We start from the raw sequence: 7,731 nt of genomic DNA, 5'->3' as shown, positions 1-7,731 counted from the left end.
GTGCACACCTTTAATCTGGGCCACACCTTCTGCTGGAGACACACATAAGAACATTGGAAGAAGGAAGATTCGCTCTTTGCCTGCCTGTGTTTACTTGCCAGCACATCTGTTGGAATCTACTTCTACGGAAGACCAACTGAAACAACTAGCCTTGGGACTGAGCAACTACTAGATCCTTGGACTTCCAATTCACAGCTGACCATTGTTGGGGAGCTAGACTACAGACTATAAGTCATCATAGTAAACTCACTTAATATGGAAAGACATTCCTTACATTCTGTGACGCTAGAGAGCCCTGACTAATACTGAAAGATCCCCGTAGGGAAAAAAACCCCACTCAAGTCTCAGGAGGACGTGCACCGAAGGAATCACGAGAGACCATCTTGATGTAAACACATGAGGCAGTTTAATTTTCGGGGCTCCGGTTCGACCACCAATCTCACGCAGGAGACAAGGAATCGACCACGAGGCTCAAGGGTTAGGGGTTTATATAGGAAAAAGGTCTGGGGGAACAAAGGAATCAGTGTGGCTATACATGATTGGCTAGTTCAAATATCAACTATATTACGTGCAGAACAGAGTGGAAAATTCCTAAGGTTGGTTTTAATCTGAGTCAACAGAGCATCTGACCTTAAATCATATCTAAGAGGACCAGATGGTCCATTACTCAGTGTCTGCCCAGACATGTCCTTGCATGCTTTCTCTTCTATATCTTTTTGGCCTGTTAGTAACAGCTTGCTTTTGCCCAGGCTTATTTGGACATATTTGACCTTGGTCCACTGTGTTTTCCTCAAACCTGCAATTTTCTCATTAGCCAGCACAAGTTTCAAATTTAACTCTTTCAATACAAGTATATAACTAAATCAATGGTCTTCTGTGTGATAATTCAGGACCTGAGATGCTTTTGTGGCTCTGTTGTTTTGGACACCTGGCAACTGAGTTCCTTCTAAAAAGATATGAAAAGTAGGCATGATTATGCAGATCATTGTACTGTGAAATTTAGAAGATAGTATATTATGCTGTCAATACTGTATAGATTGACTCAATTATATTACCTGTGTGTGTGTCTTAGGGTTTCTGAAACTATCCCGCAGTTTCATGAACCGGGTTCTGCCTCGACCAAAGGGAGAAAGGAGACCTGAAACACAGAGTTCAAGAACAAAAGGACACGAAGCCAAGTTGAGGGTTTCCAATCAAGGCTCTCCTTTACTTTGGGGGTTCAGCATTTATATACAAGAGAGCATAACTGAATCTTTAGGTTACAACGACATTTGAATAACATAAGGAATTCGGGAGGAGTCAGGAAGAGTCCGAAAGGGAAGCTGGCTGCTGGGCTGAAAGAGGAGGCTCGGCATCCCGCAGGTCTCCACTCCGGGGAATGGCTGGAGGCACAGTCCACAGTGGGGGAGGAGGTCAACAACAGATGTCCTCAGGCTGTATACATGCCAGCCAGCAGGCGTAGCTTCCTCTGGAATCCTCGAAGGTGGAACTCATAGTAGTGAGTCTTTGGTTCAGGCACAGAAGGCATGAGTTGAGTCTGCAGTGGCAAGCTCTGGTGTCTTGCAGCTGAGGGACCCCAACAGGTTTCTATTGCTATGATGAAACACCAGGACCAAAAAGTAAGTTGGGGCGGGCGGGAAGGATTTATTTAGCTTAAACTTCCATATTGCTGTTCATCATTGAAGAAAGTCAGGACAGGAACTCAAGCAGGGCAGGAACCTGAAGGCAGGAGCTGATGCAAAGACCATGGACGAGTGCTGCTTACTGGCTTAATTCCCATGGTTTGTTCAGTCTACTATCTTAGAGAACCCAGGACCACCAGAGCAATGGAACTATTCACGATGGGCTGGGCCCTCCCCCATCAATCACTAATTAAGAAAATGCCTCACAGCTGATCTTGGGAAGGTCACCTCTCCATCAAGATTACCTTTGTTTAGATAACTCCAGTTTTTGTGTCAAGTTAACATACAATGAGCCAGCCCAACTGTCCCCTTGTCAACTTGACACATAAACACATCACTATTAATCCATACCTTTCTTTTCTTATTTTATCCCCAAGATCTTGCATTATAAAGATAAATGATTTTTAAAGTCCCACAGTCTTTACAAATTCAAACACTTTAAAATTCCAGTCTCTTTAAAATACCCAGTCTCTCTAAAAATCTCTCTGCTAAAAGCTCAAAGTCTTTCAGCTGTGGGCTCCTGTAAAAAATCAAAATTAAATTAAATAATTTCTTCAAGAGATTAAAAATCAGGGCCCAGTCAGAATCTGAACCAAGCAAAACCAAATTCCAACAGCATAACTAACTAGATATCCAATTACCTGGGATTCGCTCATTCTTCTGTGCTCTGTCAGGCAGCTTGAATTACTCCTCCAGCTCTGCCCTCGGCAGCACACACAGCCTGTCTTCTAGGCTCCAATGGCTCCACTACTCTCGTTCTTGGTGGTCATCCCATGGCACTAGGGTCTTCTGCTGTAACCAGACTGCTCTTTCACTGATATCCTCTCACAGGCTCTCTTCATGGTGCCAAGCCTCAACTTCTCTGCATGACCCCTTCAGTCCTGGGCCTTCAACTGTCACTGAAGCTATACCTTCACCAGTGGCCTCTCTGCGCCACTCCCAGTGTCAAGCCTTGGCTGTTTTCCATAACCCCTCCATGCCTTTAAAACCAGTACTCTCTGGGTGATTCTTCCACTACCGAGTTCAGCTGCCAGCTCGAGCTCCAACCTCTGCTGCTTCTGGAACACAGCTTGTGGGAGCTGACCCTGAGCAAACACTTCCCAGAAGATTTCAGCCCAGTGATGCTGATCTCTTCTCAATCACCACTAATTTTTCACCTCCAGCTAACCAGCATCAGTTGTCTCAGTCAGGCAAAGGTTTCACATCAGTCTTGCTTGTCTCTTGTTAATTATAGCTGAGTTTTCCTCCCCAGGTGACCAGAAGGACAAAACATCAATTCAAAACAGCAAACAGGCCCAATAATCTTTAAACTTCCCTTCAAAATTTTACAAACCTGGCTTCCATTGCCTTCCCTAATCTCAATATTCTTGTCTTCCAAATTCCAACAGAATATCCCACCGAGATCCCCACAGTTAATGTCTTTTCTAACCTAAAGTCCCAAAGTCCTTGAGTAATCCTCCCCAAAATATGGTCAGGTCTGTCACAGCCAATACCACACTCCTAGTACCAAACTTAGATACCGTTTCTATTGCTGTGATGAAACACCAGAACCAAAAAGCAAGTTGGGGAGGAAAGGATTTATCTGCCTTACACTTCCATACTGCTGTTCATCATCGAAGGAAGTCAGGACAGAACTCAAACAAGGAAGGAACCTGGAGGCAGGTGTTAAGGTTTGGTCTGTTGCTATATATTGTAATGCTAACTTCTGTGTCCAAAGGTCTAGTTACCCATGAGTGAGTGAATTCTCATGATTCCAGCTTTTGTTGTACAAACCTTGCCCCTTAAAACCTTGCCTCCAGCTCCGTCCCGCTAGCTCCAGTGTAATTCACTGTAGCTGTCTTCAGATCCACCAGAAGAGGGCTTCAGATCTCATTACGGGTGGTTGTGAGCCACCATGTAGTTGCTGGGATCCGAACTCAGGACCTTCAGAAGAGCAGTCAGTGCTCTTACCCGCTGAGCCATCTCGCCAGCCCCAAAAAGATTTTTTTTTTGAAAAAAAAGCAGCCAATCTCCAAATCAACAAAAGGTTTGAATAACTATGTCTTACCAAAGAAGATATGCCGGCAACAGATCACACAAAGCTATATTCAATCATTTTTTTAGAAATGTAAATTAAAATCATGAAAGACTGTTGTATACCTTTTAGAATTGCTAAGATTTTAAAAAAATAGATTGGCCATATAAAATTTAAACCAGAAATGGAGCAGCACAAGACCAGGAGAAATGTGAGCCAATGAATAGCAACCTCTTCAGAAAGTTACTCATGGCTTCTGGAATACTGAAAATTCATCTGCCATGTGAGCTACCACTCTACAGTTAGACATTGACACAGAAGACCAGCGAGCCTATGTCCAAAGACTTGTGTGCTAATGTTTATAGCATTATTTGTGATTTCTCAAACTGGACATGACTTCACAACAACAGTGTCCATTGATGTAAATGGGATCAACAAACAAATGGTGGTAGAAGACAACTTACCAATTAAAGCAATCAACTGATACCTAAATTAATATGGATGCATTTCAAACTAATCAAAAGTGAAAGAAGTTGGTTTTTAAAAGAGTGCATGGTAGATATTCATACATAGAATTTTACATAGAGTTTGAAAGACTACTCAGTAACTCATCCTGACAGAAAGGGATCATCAGTTGCCTGGAGACTGAGAATCAGGGCTGTCAGGTGACATGAGGACAACAGAGCTTCCCAGGGAGCATTTGAAGATGATTGGCATTTGAACCTGTGTGGACCTAGGTCAAAATGTAGGAAGTTGTATTTTTGACATGTGTTTCATTTATTGTGTGTCAATAAAGTTCAAAACAGTTTTGAAAGGAATTTAGTTTTTTAAGATATATTTATGTATATGAGTGTACTGTCTTCCTGTGTTTCTTCATGACAGAAGAGGAAATCTTTCTCATTATAGATCTAACACATTATAGATAGTGGTGAGCCATCATGTGGTTGCTGGAAATTGAACTCAGGACCTCTAAAAGAGAAACCAGAATGCTTAACCATTGAGCAATCTCTCCAGCCCTACAACTTAGTTTCATATATACACATATATGTATGAATATATATATATATATATATATATATATATATATATATATATATATATATATATATATACTGCCTTTGAGTGAGTTCACTGGCCCCAAGGATTGAGGCCAGGGAAGTGGCCATGGGGAGCAGGAAAAGATGAAGAAAAGGGCAGGCAGAGAGAGAAGAGAAAAAGAAGAAAAGCAACTTAGTTTCTTTTTTATGCACAAACAATTTTAATTAGAATATAATGACAGATGATATTTTCATAATTTTTAAATATAAAATGAAGTCAATGACTCAAAAAAGTTATCTGCTGCAATGAGTTTGAGGGGAGGTTTCATAATCTATATCATTACAGATATAAAGTATGATGATTCAACTTTTTGGTGCTTGACAGGGAGAAGCCATGATAAAAAACATCAATGTGAAACCATTTGATCATAGTAGTGACACCTCACATTGAATTGCATCCATGCTCCTCTGTATAATTGTATTATCATCAAGTATCTTATTTCACATCTGTTATAACTGCTATCACAAAAGAGAAATACTATGTCTTATTTCTAAGAGATATACACAGAGCAACTTTGTCTCCAGGGAACTCCTGCAAACCAAAATAAGATCTAGATTCTCCACATAATATATAAAACAGGAGAAGCCTCTTCAGATTTAGTTTTTGAAGTCTGGAATGCTGGCCCCTTCCAGTTAGGCCAGTTCTTCATTTCTGCACTTTGGCTCAGAGCTGCTGCGGACCTCAGGTCTAGACCAGCAGACAGGATTTCTTTCGAGACTTCTTCTTTTCCACTGGTGCTTTTCTATTTATCTGTGTTGATCTTTGTCTTTGCAGAAGATTCTAAAAAGGCTGTCACACCACTGTCTTGCTAAATTCTGTCCTTTTTCTTTTCCAACTACCTCATCTTCCAGGTCACATTTATTGCCAACCAAAATCACTGGCACATCTTCTGTCTCTTTAACCCGTAAAATCTGTTCTCTCAAGTCTTGTAGGTCATTAAATGTAGACTGAGTTGTAATTGGATAAACTAGTGCAAACCCTTGGCCATTCTTCATATACAAATACCACATAGCTGTAAACTGTTCTGTGCCTGCAGTGTCCAGGACTTCTGACATACACTGTTGGCAATCTACTTTGCCTTGCTTTCTGTAGGAATCTTCTATTGTTGGGTCATATTTTTCAACAAAAATTCCCTGAACAAACTGAGCTGTCAGAGCAGACTTCCCCACACTTCCTGAACCGAGGACAACTAGCCTTTACTCACATGCTCTGTTTAAATATTGACAACCCAAAGCCCCGTGCTTCCTCCACTTTCTCCTCCTCCCTCCTCTTGGCCTCAGCTCGGGCTCGGGCTCGGGCTTGGGCTCGGGCTTGGGCTCTGGCTAGGGCTCTGCAAGGCAGTGGTAGTAGCAATCACAACTTAGTTTCTTAATGTACATGCTTTAATTTTAATTTTCAGTATTTGGAGATTGTGGAAGGAACTCTGCTGATAGCAACATATCAGAAAAGCCTTCAAACTCATCTTGAAACAGCCACTAAACTGCTCATTCAACAGCAGTCATCAATGTTAAAGGAAAATAAAACCAAACATGTACATGATTGGCAATTTTTACAAAGGTCTTTCATTATTGGGTAGCATATTTAACAATGAATACATTTAAACAGTACATGGTTGACTACAGCATCAGGAACTGTCCAAATAATTACAATACAGCTCTTGAGCAGCTTTCCTTTTGGATAAGGTTAAGACTTACGGTATCCATTCCCAGAAGTCTTTCAGCTGGATTATTACCTCCAATCTCAGGCAAGCCCAAATTTGCGATCTCTAGCATTGCCAGTCTTCCAGTGTAAGAGAGTGTTGTAAGCCTCACATGACACTTCCAAGTCAGAGTTTGGACTTCTCAATGAAGGTAGCATTGTTGGATTTTGCAGAACTGGTAGTGGTGGGATCCTTAGCTGTGATGTCACAAAGAATGCAGGTGGCACCTAATGAATTTCCATACAAGGCTTAATGAAGTGCTAAGATGTTCAGGTGATTTCTTATCAACTAATCCTTCAAATAATGTTTCATTGTGACCTTAGTGTATAGCTGGAAATCTCCAGTCCTATAGCATACTCCAAAAGTATACCTTGTCAGCTTTGAACAGTCACTGTCACAGGTCCTGTGGTGTCTAGCAAGCCAGCCTTCAAAATCAGACCTTTGACTTATGCATTGTCAGCACAACCAATGTCTAATCATCCCATCCTCTGACAGGACTTGATTTCTGCGCTTTTTATCCCTGTTTGGTGTAAAGAGAATGTCAGATGGCATTTTTTAAAAAGATTTATTTATTTATTTATTTATTATTTTATGTGTATGAGTACACTGTAGTTGTACAGATGGTCGTGAGCTATCATGTGTGTGGTTGCTGTGAATTGAACTCAGGACCTCTGCTGGCCCCACTCGCTCCAGCATAATTCACTGTAGCTGTCTTCAGGCGCACCAGAAGAGATCTTATGACAGGTGGTTGTGAGCCACCATGTGGTTGCTGGCATCTGAACTCAGGACCTTTGGAAGAGCAGTCAATACTCTTACCCACTGATCCATCTCTTCAGCCCATCAGATGGCATTTTCGAATCTTAACAAACCTGGTCCACACCTGCAATTCTGTTCCTCCCTCCATTTTGTATTTCATGTCCAGTGTCCCAGTGACTATAGCCGTTTTCGTTTTAAATGAACCAGATGTAAAGAATTCCATACCACTGTGAAACTTTATACATCCAGCATTCTCAACCCCAAAGCCAAGTGCTTTGCTGAAAATATCTCAGGCTGCATTGTGAAGATTCACCTATGGTGGAGAGATGCACCTTGTCAACACAGAGCAGCAGCTAGCTCTCTTCATAGGCTCCCACAGACAAGGCCACAGGAAGAGGCAGAGTGGGAGTCTCCTAAGCGATACCTCCACCATCACTGGGCTGGCTCTCAGCTAAGGCTTTAGGGCTCTCTCGGGGCTGGGC

General features: G+C 41.8%; 1 pseudogene; it reads right to left on the bottom strand.

Annotated features, from left to right (window-relative positions):
• Positions 1-5,481: 5,481 nt before the first annotated feature.
• LOC116091771 lies at positions 5,482-6,566 on the bottom strand (annotated as a pseudogene).
• Between the last annotated feature and the right edge of the window lie 1,165 nt (positions 6,567-7,731).

Source organism: Mastomys coucha, unplaced genomic scaffold, assembly GCF_008632895.1.
Source record: "Mastomys coucha isolate ucsf_1 unplaced genomic scaffold, UCSF_Mcou_1 pScaffold15, whole genome shotgun sequence".
NCBI lineage: Eukaryota > Metazoa > Chordata > Mammalia > Rodentia > Muridae > Mastomys > Mastomys coucha.
This window is presented reverse-complemented; position numbering and strand designations above follow the sequence as displayed.